Raw genomic sequence first — 12,616 nt, forward strand, 5'->3', positions numbered from 1 at the left:
TTAAATTTTGTTGCTTCTAATTTCGAGGATGAAATTTTCTTAAGGGGGTAGATTGTGACATCTCATCTCGAGATTTATTGTATTTTGTTCTCAATAGTAGTGATTTTTCCTTGATTACTAATTCTGAACAAATTTTTTACGAACACGTGGTTGCAAAAGGAACTCAATTCAGAATTATAACGAACAAGTTATGTTCGAAACAGTGTAAATGTACCCAAAATAAATTCTAATTTTAAAAACTGACATCGTGCAATGTGCACCTTGGCGTGGGAAGCATGAATCATCCTTAAAGAGGCTTCATGCTAATGCTTGGTTACTTGTGATGGCTTTAATATGCAATTTGCATTAAACTTATATTTTAATGGGTTTTAAAACCCACACTCTTGTGACATCAATTCCATCAGACATTATAACTCCCTATCACTTTTTCCTTTTCCCCTCACTTAGCTGGCTCTCTCTCTCTCTCTGTTTTACACACACACACACACACACCACACCACATCCCATCACTCTCCCTCACATCTCTCCCTTTCTCTCTCTACCCATTAAACTTTCTCTCTCTCTCTCTCTCTCTCTCTCTCTCTCTCTTATCACTCAGCTTTCTCTCACTTAGCTCTCCTCACTATCTCCTTCTCGGTGCAAGCCAAATAACCACAACACCATCTCCAAATGCTGCCAAAAACTCCCCAAAATTCACTCAAAAATTTCTAAGGGTCTATGCAACTTACTCTTAACCCTTGACCGTGGGAAAAACCCAAGGGAAAACGAAGACCCAGTTGTGTAGCTCGACGAACGTTGGTGAAACTTTCATTCCTTGGACCACGGTAAGCCTGGACTTCTCACTCTCAAACTCTCCCTCGAGTTTTTTGGTAAATATTCTTAGTATGCATGCACTTTTTAGAGCATTTGAAGGATGTATTTCCTTACTATGTTTTTCCGTCAAAGTTTGTAGGATTCCCAAGCGAAACCCAGTCGAACCCCGTTGGTTTGGTTGAGTTGAAGGCATATGACGATTTCCCATGAACCCTAGACCACGGGTTTGAGCTTGCATGCTCGAATCCACTTCGAAACCGACGAAAATGAAGAACTCCACCTCGGGCTGTCACTTTTATGGCATTTTCCGACGAGCTCCAACCATCTTTTGGTCTTAAAATAGGAATAATCTTATTCCCCTTGTCCTAAAATTCGTTTTGATATATTATGGGTCAACTTTGGTTGTGTAACAGCTCTGAACGGGGCAATTGAATTTCTTTCCAAATTTCCAACGAAAATTCTGTTCTTAAGGAGAGGACCACCCGGAGGAGTATCGCGGGCAGAATAGTTGGATGGTTTCAACCTATATGTATTGTGAGTGGGTCTTTTCCTTTTTACGTATATATATGTGTGATTTTTCCCAACAACTGCTTTTATATACTAAGATGTGACTTGCCATGTTAACTTTACAAATAGACTTTTCTTACACTTTATATTTTTAATATTATTTGAGAGCATAAACTTGTGGCATGAGATCCTTGCATTTTATTTGTTCATTGTTACATATTTGCACAGTGTCTCTTAGTTATTTGTACTGCCCTGGACCAAGGACTAGCTTCATTTGTAGTTCATATGCACTATATACATTCGCTTGGGATCCAGAGTTAGGTGCTAGCCTGTCCTTTTGTGTGATGTTTTGGACTCGTATGTGATGCGATTAGCGCAACTCACGTGATGTAGTACTAGAATGTAAAACCTACACCCAGCCTGTCCCATTGTCTGAGTATCTCTGTAATGGACTTGTGTGCCTACATAAATGCATAAGCAATGATTTCTTGTGATAATGATTTGAGATTTAATGTTGAGATACCTTGTTATAGTGCCCTACATCCTTTGGCTCACTTGTATTGCAGGATACCTATTACATATATTATTGTAATATTTCCGGAAACTATATACTTGTTTTACAATGAGGGGTTACACATTTTTGAAAAGGTTTACAAAACTTTATTTTTCAGGCCCACTCACCTTTGTTTTTCACCCTTCCAGGATTTTAGTGGCGGAGGTTTCATGACGACGAGGATTGCTAATAAAAGCTGTCATGTAGCAGACTTCTGCTTTCGGTATAGATGTCCTTACTCTTATTTTACTGCAATTTACTTATGCTCTGAACATCACTTGTGTGAAATGGGTCAATCTCGCTCACATGTACACTCTAGAATTGGTTACTTTTAGCAACACTTTCCACATCACCATCACTTTTTGGCTTCGTCACCTTTTGGATGTCGACCATCACATTTTGATTCAGGTGTCCAGGTGGACAATTCGGGTTGGGGTGTGTCAATTTAAATTCGTTTTTAATAATGCTGATGCACAAAATCAGCGAGGACTTTGGTACAACAGAAAGTGTTAAGTTTGTGACCTTTGCTAGATTGCTCTGGTCACTAGTGTGGATAAGTATGTAAATGGATAGGGATAGGGAAGCAAACACAAGATGTACGTGGTTCACCCAGATTGGCTATGTCCACGGAGTAGAGGAGTTCTCATTAATTATGAAGGGTATACACAAATACATAGGCTCAAGCTCTCCTTTTGTGAGTACTAGTGAATGATTTAGTACAAATGACATTAGAAAATATTGTGAGAGAATGATCTCTATTTATAGAAGAGAGTTTCTAGTTTCATTCTGACATTGACACGTGTCGTGTTGTGATTGGCTTATGATGTTGACACGTATCGCGCTAAGATTGGCTTCTGATGTCGACACGTGTCGCGCTGTGATTGGCCTCCTGGTTGGAGGGAAACTTTTCTAGGTCCTTGACCGTATAACGTTGACCGGTGATCAGTAGTTTCAGGATTGGTCAAGTATGGTACAAACAAATAATTTAAGTCACAAAATCAATCTTTTCCAAAACTTTGTTTTAATAATTAATTATGATTTGGTTTAACATAAATAATGTTAAATAATCTCTGTGGAGAATGATCTTGCTTGAACCGTTTATATTATAATTACCTTTTTCTCTTGCAAGTATTTATAAATGTTTTTATCCCTACTTTTGCAGTTAGTAAACATCTTATCAAGAAATTGACGATGGTGCCGAGGATTTCTTTTTAAATAATTTGTGTTTATCGTATGCTTAGTTAATTATTTTTGTGTACATCTTTTTATTTACTTGATTATATATATATATATATATATATATATATATATATATATATTGTTGATTTGGAGGTAGTGCAACGATGGGATTCATACCTTCTGGATTCAAACCACCACCCAGGGCTCAAAACTGAAGGGGGCACCAAAAAAAAAAAGTCCAAATAATTGGGTATAAAAAATTAAAAAAAAAATTGTTCAGAGAGCCCAAAATAGGTGATCTGGAGGGGACAACTCGTCCAGGTTTTGGGCATGAAGAAGAGGCAAAAGATTCAAGTTTTTCAGAGGGAGCTCCCTCTCTGCTTGGAGCTTGTCAAACAACCGCCCAGGTACTACGGAGAACACAGATCCTATTCAAATTTCAGCTTAATTTTTGTGTTCTGAGTCGGAAACTTCGTTTCTTTTGCTTGAATTGTTCTGCCCTTCAATCACCACCCTCCCCGATAATGGCGTGGACTCCGACGAATCAGACGACGACCACATGATTGAGGAGTGGATGGTACTCTCTCTCTCTCTCTCTCTCTCTCAGTCTCTTACCCTTCAATTTGTTCAAATTGTTACTGAAATTAGTTACCAAACTAGGTCAGTGAAGCAAGCCCTAGAAGATTTTCACTCTGGAAAGGAAGGATTCCGGGTCGGATCTCACCAAGCTTCTATCCGACTGCATCACTGCATTCAAGGACAATGCTCAGTACAAGGATGACATCAGATTTCTTAAGATTTGGTTCCTTTATGTATGTATTAATACACTCCCTCTCTAATTTCTGACCTTTTTTCATACATTTTACTTGTGTATTTTTTATGGGTCAATTATTTGTATTACTTTCAATTTTGGTGTTTGTTTAATTGCTTTGATTATCTTAATAAATATCAAATTTGGTACATTTTGAGGAGCTTGTTTAGTTTGTTTGTCAATGTGATTGATATGAAACATTAATTACTTATCTTTGTGGATTTGCAGATGGATACCAGTGAAGATTTCGAAAGCGTCTTTTCTGGAAATGTTGCACAGGGAGATTTGTGTTGGCCAATCCTGGGGGTAAATTGATGAATACCTCTATTTTGTATGATTGGAAGAATATCTGATTGGATTGGGATGTATTGGATGTGTGTTTTTTTTTTCTTGCAGCTACTACACCAAAACAAATTAAAGAGTTAATGAAGGTTGATGGGCTTACTAATGATGAAGTCAAAAGCCATTTACAGGTTTGTATATGTGATTATCCATCTGTTTTTAATCATAATTTGGTTGATGTGAATAAAAGTTTATACATACATGACAGAAATTGGAAGCCATTTTGCATGTTATTAGTGATGACTTTTTTTACACATACATGTGATTATCCTCGTTAAATATTTTTTTAAACATATGTTTCTACATTAAAAAATGGCACATTTTGAGCTTTCGCACTAGACACCAAAAAACTCAAGACCGGCCCTGCCACCACCAGGATGACTGCCTTTATGAGATTCATTAGCAGTAATGTGATATTTAGGATTTGCACCTACAGTTTGTGCTTTTTACAATTTGAATACCCATGATACTTTTGCATTGTACCCAGAAGGAATACTTTCCAAAGTCTATGCAACACTATAATAATATGATGAACAACTCTCAAAGGCCTATGCGCAATCCCTATTCAAATTTTTACAATTCGGGGTGGACATAGCATCCTAATTCTATGCGGGTAGATATTCAGCAACCCAATGTGCTAGCCAAAGCACCTTGGGAGAACCTACTCATTGTTATGTTGAATGAAGCAACCACGTGATGCAGGATACCAACTGTATGATGCAGGATACAAGCTGAGCAGCTCTTGTATCAATTGGCAGAACAAGAAAACAATTCCAATTCAAAATTTCCTAATCAAGCAGTTACTAATCCACAAGGTTTAAATGAATTCTATGTTATTCAAACATCCCAATGTGCGGAGAGTAATGGTAGCAGTTTGGTGGAAAACGCTGAAATTAAAGGGCCAGTACCTACCTAAGTTTATGTGCCACCACAACCTTTCAATAGATCCATGTCGAAAATTGATCTATGGGTTAAGGAATTATACCTTTACTTCTAGACTTGAGGGTTTTGAGTCATCTATTACTTGTTTTCCCTTCGGTTTCGAGCACTAATGTCACTTCCGTTTATGCTCCTCTTCTCCATAACCTATAGTGGGATATGTACCACAAAAGCGCACACATACATGCAGCCTCCTTTAGACCTCAACTTTTAGCCACAATATTATAGATAAGGTCTAAAGGGAGTTGAAGGAAGTAATTTTACATTTCAGGGAGATCAAATCCGGTTGAGATGACTACAAACACACTAAGATTCGAGACAGATGCATTTCTTGACGAACAATTTGAGTTTTGGGTCCGAGTTTGGACTGAGTTTCAAGAAGATATGGTGTATTTCTGAATTGTATTCCGTGGTTTTTATGGATGGGTTTGGCAGGGAAATGGGCTTGGATGTAGCGTGGCTAACAGTAGAGAGATGCTGCAGGGACGACTTGCACTCAGATATGGAAAGTATGGAGGTGAATTTGAGGTGGTCTGAGCTTTATGATGAAGGATGCTGGGTTTCTTTTGGAAGGAAAGTATAGCGATGATGGGCATTAGTGGAGAGAGAGCCTTCACGACTTTGGGCTCAAGGCTAGAGAGAGAAGTCGAGAAACGGTTGGGGTGAGAAATGAACATTTAAGAGCTAAGTTTGGCATGTGTGGTCAGTGTGTACCTGTAAGGTGAGCACCTCTTGCTACTGCCACCAAGTCACGAGTTCGACTTTAGATAGTGCTAAGTTTTCTCCAGGTCCCAAATCCCCGGTTTGAATCTCCAAATAGTGCTACAAGTTTGCCCCAAAACTTCATTGGAGGCGGCCTCGGCCTCGTCTCCACCATCACATAGGTTAGACTATCAAAGGATATTCCTATAGCTAGAGACTCACTCAATAAAAGAATATATATCTCATTAAGAGTAACATTAACCCAACCTTTTATCGCTACAAGATGTCATGCTTCTATAAGGAATGAAAATTACTTCAGTAGAAGAATTACATAACTTCGTGTCACTTCATGACTTCGTGTCACTTCATGACTTCGTGTCACTTCATGACTTCGTGTCACTTCATGACTTATTTTTACCTATTGAACCTATGTCTTGGGATCTCCAGTTCATCGGTTAGGTTACCATCACAAATGACTCAGTTATTTAAGGGCTTTAACCCCATTTGTTTGGAGGTTTTCCATTATAACAGCTCCAACAAAGAGGAACCCTCTAATTGTGCTATGTTTACGACATATTTGTCATCTTTTACCATTATAATGTCGATTCTGAATCTTTACGGTAGCTGCTGTGCAATCACAATGGGAGAGAATAATTGGTATAGGCTTCTCCTATAAAGAAGTATCTGGCAACAAGTCTTTTAACCATCCTGTCTATTCACTAACAGTTGCTAGAGCAATCATTCCTGACTCCATTATAGGCTGAGTCAATATAGTTTAATTCTTAGAAATGACACAGCAACCCAATCCATATTAAACATATAGCCATTTGTGGCTTCATACCCTTCTGAAAAGGGTATTCCAATCAGCATTGATATATCGTTCAAGGATAGCAGGAAACTTCTCATAAAATAATCCATAGTTCATAGTCCTTTTAAGGTATCTCATGACCCTTTCAATAGCACGCCAATGGTCCACATTAGGATTGCTTGTAAACCTACATAAGACTTTAATAGCATAAGCTATGTCTAACCTAGTGCAATCAGTAGCATAATGAAGGCTACCCATGATGCTCGCATACTCAAACTTTCTAACACTGTTGCCAATGTTCTTGAACAACTTCACATTAAGATTATAGGGAGTTCATTTTGGTTTGCAATAATTGTTTTTCTTTAGAATCTTCTCTATGTAGTGGGATTGATCTACATTTTGGTTTACAATAATTGTTTTGCTTTAGAATCTTCTATATGTAGTGGGATTGATCTAGAGAAAATCCATTTACAGACCTAGTATTCTTTATCCAAGGATTATTGCTTCACCTAGATCTTTCATGTCGAACTTATCACATAGCAGGGATTTAACATCATTCACTACATGAATATTAGAACCAAATATCAACATATCATCAACAAACAAACATATCACAATGCAAAGATTAATTTTAGTTTTGAAGTAGATGCATTTGTCACTTTATTAGTTTTGAAACCATTGGAGATGAGTAAACTATCAAATTTAGCATGCCATTGTTTATGTGCTTGTTTCAAGCCATAAAGAGATTCATCTAACTTAACACAATTTATGCACTTGTCTAGGAATAATAAAACCTTAAAGTTGATCCATGTAAATCTCTTCTTCTAAATCACTATTCAAAAGAGCAGTTTTAACATCCATTTAATGCATAATAAGACTATGAATGGAAAATAATGCAAACGAAACTCTAATTGAAGTTATTCTAATAACAGGTGAATAAGGGTCAAAGAAATCAACATTTTCTCTTTGCCTAAAACCTTTGGCCACCAACCTAGCCTTAAATTTCTCTAATGTACCCTCAGGGTTTAGTATCTATTTACATCTAATTGCCTTACAGCCTGGATGAAGACCCACTAAGTGCCAAGTTCTATTGGATTCAAGAGAATTTGATGGCTTTTTGCCATTAGTTTGCATCCAAGGAAGTCAATGCTTGTTGAAGTGTTCTAGGATCTCCTCCTAATTGTAAACCTGAAAATCAAAACCGATATTAAACCAAAATCCTTGGCAATCTTTGTTCTTTTACTTTTCCTTGGTTCAAAATCAGTTTCGACCGAATCTGTAATTGCATGTTCATCAATCTTAGGTATATTCAAATTTATAGAAGTTGAGCCCCACTATTTCTTGATTTAATAGGAAACTTATTCTCAAAGAAATCTGCATCATTCGATTTGATAATAACATGATTCTTCAAATCATAAACCTATATGCTTTGCTATTGTATGCATAACAAATGAACACACATTCATATGCTCTACTAGCCAACTTTGATCTTTTAGGACCAGGTTTTCGTACATAAGTCAGACAACCCAAAGTTCTTAAAGAAGACACATTTGGTTTCTTATGTTTCCAAATTCCATAAGGTGGAGTTTTGGTTTTTGAAGTAGGAACTCTTTTAAGCACATAATGGACAGTGAACAAGATCTCACCCCCACCACAAAGATGCAATACTTGAGCTAAGTAGAACAACCACAATTAGTTCACAAAAAGTCCTATTTTAGCTTTACTTATTGGAGAGTATGGTGCAATGGTCTTATGTAGAATTCCCAGGGTTTTACAATATTCATTAAAAGCTCCCGATCTATACTCTTGTCCTCTATCACTGCATAGCCTTTTTATTTTTCAATTGAATTGGTATTCTACTTCAATTATGAAGAGTTTAAATATGTCAAGAACTTCACTTTTATGTTTCATGAGATAGACATAACAATAATTAGAGTTACCATCTATAAAAGTGATGAAGTAACGTTTCCAATTTATAGTTACTACACAATCAAATTTGCATATTAATTAGATGAAGTGGTTCATATTCCCTTAAGACTGATTCATGTGTTCACACTTCTCAAAGTCATTTAGTGAACGTTCTAGTATTAAAATAAAGTTACTTATTTGTTTAACCAATCTTTTGTTTACGTGACAAAGTCTTGCATGCCAAGCATTAAACGAACACAATATGCAAGTAGAAGCAACAACTTTTTTCATAGTATCAAATTCAACTTAAACATTCCATCAATAGCATACGACTTTCCCATGTCAGCCTTAATTGTTTGAGTGAATGTAGCCTTGTTGATCAGATAGCCAAAGACCATATTCTTTCTTATTTTAGCCATATGCAGCAACTCATTCAAAATAATAATCTTGCCTTAAGTGAATCTCAACTCAACTTCACCAATTCCAGCAACATTAATTAAGTGAGAATCACCCAATAAAACCCTTATGTCTTCAGCCTCAAAGTAGGATTTGAGAAGTCCACGATCCTAGTAGACATGGCGTGAGGCACCAGTTTCCACCCACCACCCCTTGGATCCATCAACTAAGTTGAACTCAGATATCTTTGCAACAAGTTGATCCTCAGGTAGGTTATCCTGAGGAGCAGCATGACAATTGTTGTGATAGTTTTTGAGCTAAATGCCTAAGGTTGTCATAGTTGTAGAACAAGAATGGTTCAGATGTCTCATCTCGTGAAGGGGTATTTTCTTATTCTGATTCCACTGAGGATTTTGTACTTTGAAGGAGTTTTTGTTGTTGTTATGGTTCTTGGTGGGATTCTTCATTTTCGTATTAGTGGGTTTGAGCACCTCAACAACATGACTCTTGTGGTAAACCTTTTCCAGGTTTTTGTTGGAAACCACAAGCACTTTTTCCTTAATGTCTTGCTTCTTGGCTTCCTCCTCAATTTAAATGCAGGTGATTAGGCTCTCTAGTGAGAACTCATTGGTCTTGTGATGCATGTCCTTCTTGAATTCCTTCCAATTAGTTGGCAGCTTGTCAATGAGCACAACAACATGGAATTGTTCTTCTAGACTCATAGCTTTAGAGACGATCTCATGAGCAATCTTCTGCATCTCCTGTGATTGCACCTCCACTGACTTATCATTAACCATTTGAAACTTCAAATAGCGGCTGACATCAAACTTTTTTGCACCTACTTCTTCAGTATCATATTTCTTCTACAGAGTGTCCATAACTCTTTAGAAGTCTTATAGGAAGAATAATAGTCATACAAATCATCACATAAACCATTAAAAATGTAATTCTTGCAGAGAAAATGATTTTCAGGCTAGGTTTGATACAACTTGAATTGTTCATCAGTGGGTTAATCAGGAAGTGATGAAATTTCAGATGTGCAGTTGGAGGCAATTTTCTTAGTGGTTAGAAAAAAACATCTTTTGCCTCTAATGTTTGAAGTGAAGTTCTTCAAACTTGGTGGGGTTGTTGAGATCATTGGCAGAAGAGTTGGTTTCAACATCCATGGCAGACAAAACGTCTTGAAATTGTTGGAGCAATAATAGCGAGGAATGAAGTTACGAGTGAGTTGAAAACAATTGAAACAATTTCTTGAGTTGAGTCGGGGACAATGTCACTCCCTTTATGACATTTTGCAGCTCTGCCCCAAGTTGTTCAAAGAGTCTTAATTGCCACGCCATCCTTAGAATAAAATAGCCCAAAATCACCTATGTCTAGACCCTCACTTGCACTGAGGAAGATCCTAAAACTATCACCTCCTATGGTGCTTAGATAACTAAAAAATTGCTTTATCCCCATTAAACCATTTTCTTATCTCTAAAGCCGAAAAAAAAGAACCTAAAATTTAGAGCAGACTAGAATTTATAGAGTGCCCAAGAATCAGAGCTTATCACCTAGTCGAGAAAGACTAGGTCTTTTATTTAGCTTCAAAACAAATTCTATTTAGTTAATCAGAATTGGTCTTCCGAAAATATAGGAGAAATCATTCATTCTTTATTTTAGAAAACACGAAATATAAATAAACACCACGTTCCAACACATAGTACGCATACCGATCATACTAAGACTAATAAACTGACCAACGAATTGAAGAACAAATAGGCTACAAACAAATATAATTATATTAACCGAAAAGAAGATCGCTAGAACGGCTACCAAACATATTCTAATACAAGAACAAATCAGATCTCTTATTAAATTCTTAAATAAACTAATAAATTCAACATAGCCCTTATTGTCACTCAAGCCATTCTGGTTATGCATAATATTGGTGAACATTAAAGTCTTTTTGATTGATACACATCGATGCCTTCTTTGCTTACCCAGTGACAACGATCATAACCAATTTTCGAGCTACAACGAAAGCCAAACATCATATACTCCACCGTTGGTCTAATTTTTAGCCCCAACAATTTGACATTAACTAAAATGATCACCAAAATGATTGTCGTTTGCGACAATATGCAATGCATATGAGCTATTTAATTTGTTTTTCTTTAAAACAATGTAAATTGGCTTGTAGGGTTAAAAAAGTGGAAAAACAAATATATATGTTTTCAGGTTGGGGGGTGACATTATGTATATTTTCAGATAAATTATGACTTTTTAGATAAATCCCAGCGTCCCCTTTCAAATGTTTTGGGTGAATGGGTGTGGTAGAATTTGGGCTTTCTATGTCTATAAGCAGATATCATCACACTGCTCTTGCAGACCACGGATTATAATTTGGGCTAGTCAACGACTAAATGCGGTTCCTTTTCTTTAAGAAATGTTATTGGGGTGTTAGAATATCACCATTAAATCCTAAAGTAATTGTGGCTAACGGGCTTTACATGCAGCAGAATCTTGAGGTTTTTTTATATTGTACTATTTCATTCTTCTCATTACATTTTCTTACGAAAATTCACTTGCAACCAATGGGTTTCACATGCAACAGAACCAAGATTTCCTTCTTATATTGCACTATTTCATTTTTCTCATTACGTTTCCTTACGAAAATTCACTTGTAGCCAACGAGCTTCACATGCACCAGAACCATAATTTCATTTAGACAAACCATCTGTATCAAGTTTAATTTACGGAAACCAAGGAGACCAAAAAACAAGAAGAATAGTAGGCACCCGCAAAAACCCAAAGATTGTGCAACATGTTGGGAAAATGGCTTATGCACATAGACATCCCAAAAAATAGCCAAAAAAGATTTGAAAGAGGCAAAAAAGTTCCAAATTGACATGCTAACCACCTCCATAGCTGCCTAGATATTCGACAACCGAAGAAAAGATGAGCAGCAGATTCCTTAGAATTATGATATAAACAACAGATGGTTGCCAAAGAAATACCACATCGTTTTAGAGCACCCTCGGTAGTGAAAAAGCTGCCAAGCGGAAATAGATAGTCAAGGTAGAATAAAATGTCCACAAATAATTTTAGCCCAAGCACAATCACTATGTTTCCTTCGAATAAGATAATAACCAGAAGAAAAAAAAAAGATTCTAGTAGGTGGGCTAGCTGAAATTAGTACCATAAAATTATATGTTCATTTTTTTGCCTATATAAAACTATATAATAATCAACATGAAACAACGACAATGGAATATAAACTATTCCCAAAATTGTTACCCTAATCGACAAATTCAATACCATATAAATAACTAACCTACTAATTAAATAAAAAATAAGTAAATAAGGAGGTTAAGAACGTCCCAAAGTTAACATTCAATTGGAATCAGAGTACCCTTTTACAAGCAATTACCCTTCAACATTTCCTCCATAAACCAGCATAAAATCCTTAGTTGTTCTTAAATGCTTTTTTATTTATTTTTTTATTTTTTTGAACCAAGGATACAATACCAAGGCACAGAGGTCAGCCAAGAACAAAGAAAGCCGCAAAGGCTAACGCAGCAAAGGAACTAACGACAGAGCAAAGGCCCAGGATTACAATAGACGCTGCCACAGCTGGCGAACACGTCATCCCCAAAAAACAAGAGCCGAAGCTAGC

This window comes from Malus sylvestris, chromosome 6 (assembly GCF_916048215.2).
Source record: "Malus sylvestris chromosome 6, drMalSylv7.2, whole genome shotgun sequence".
Taxonomy (NCBI): Eukaryota; Viridiplantae; Streptophyta; class Magnoliopsida; order Rosales; family Rosaceae; genus Malus; species Malus sylvestris.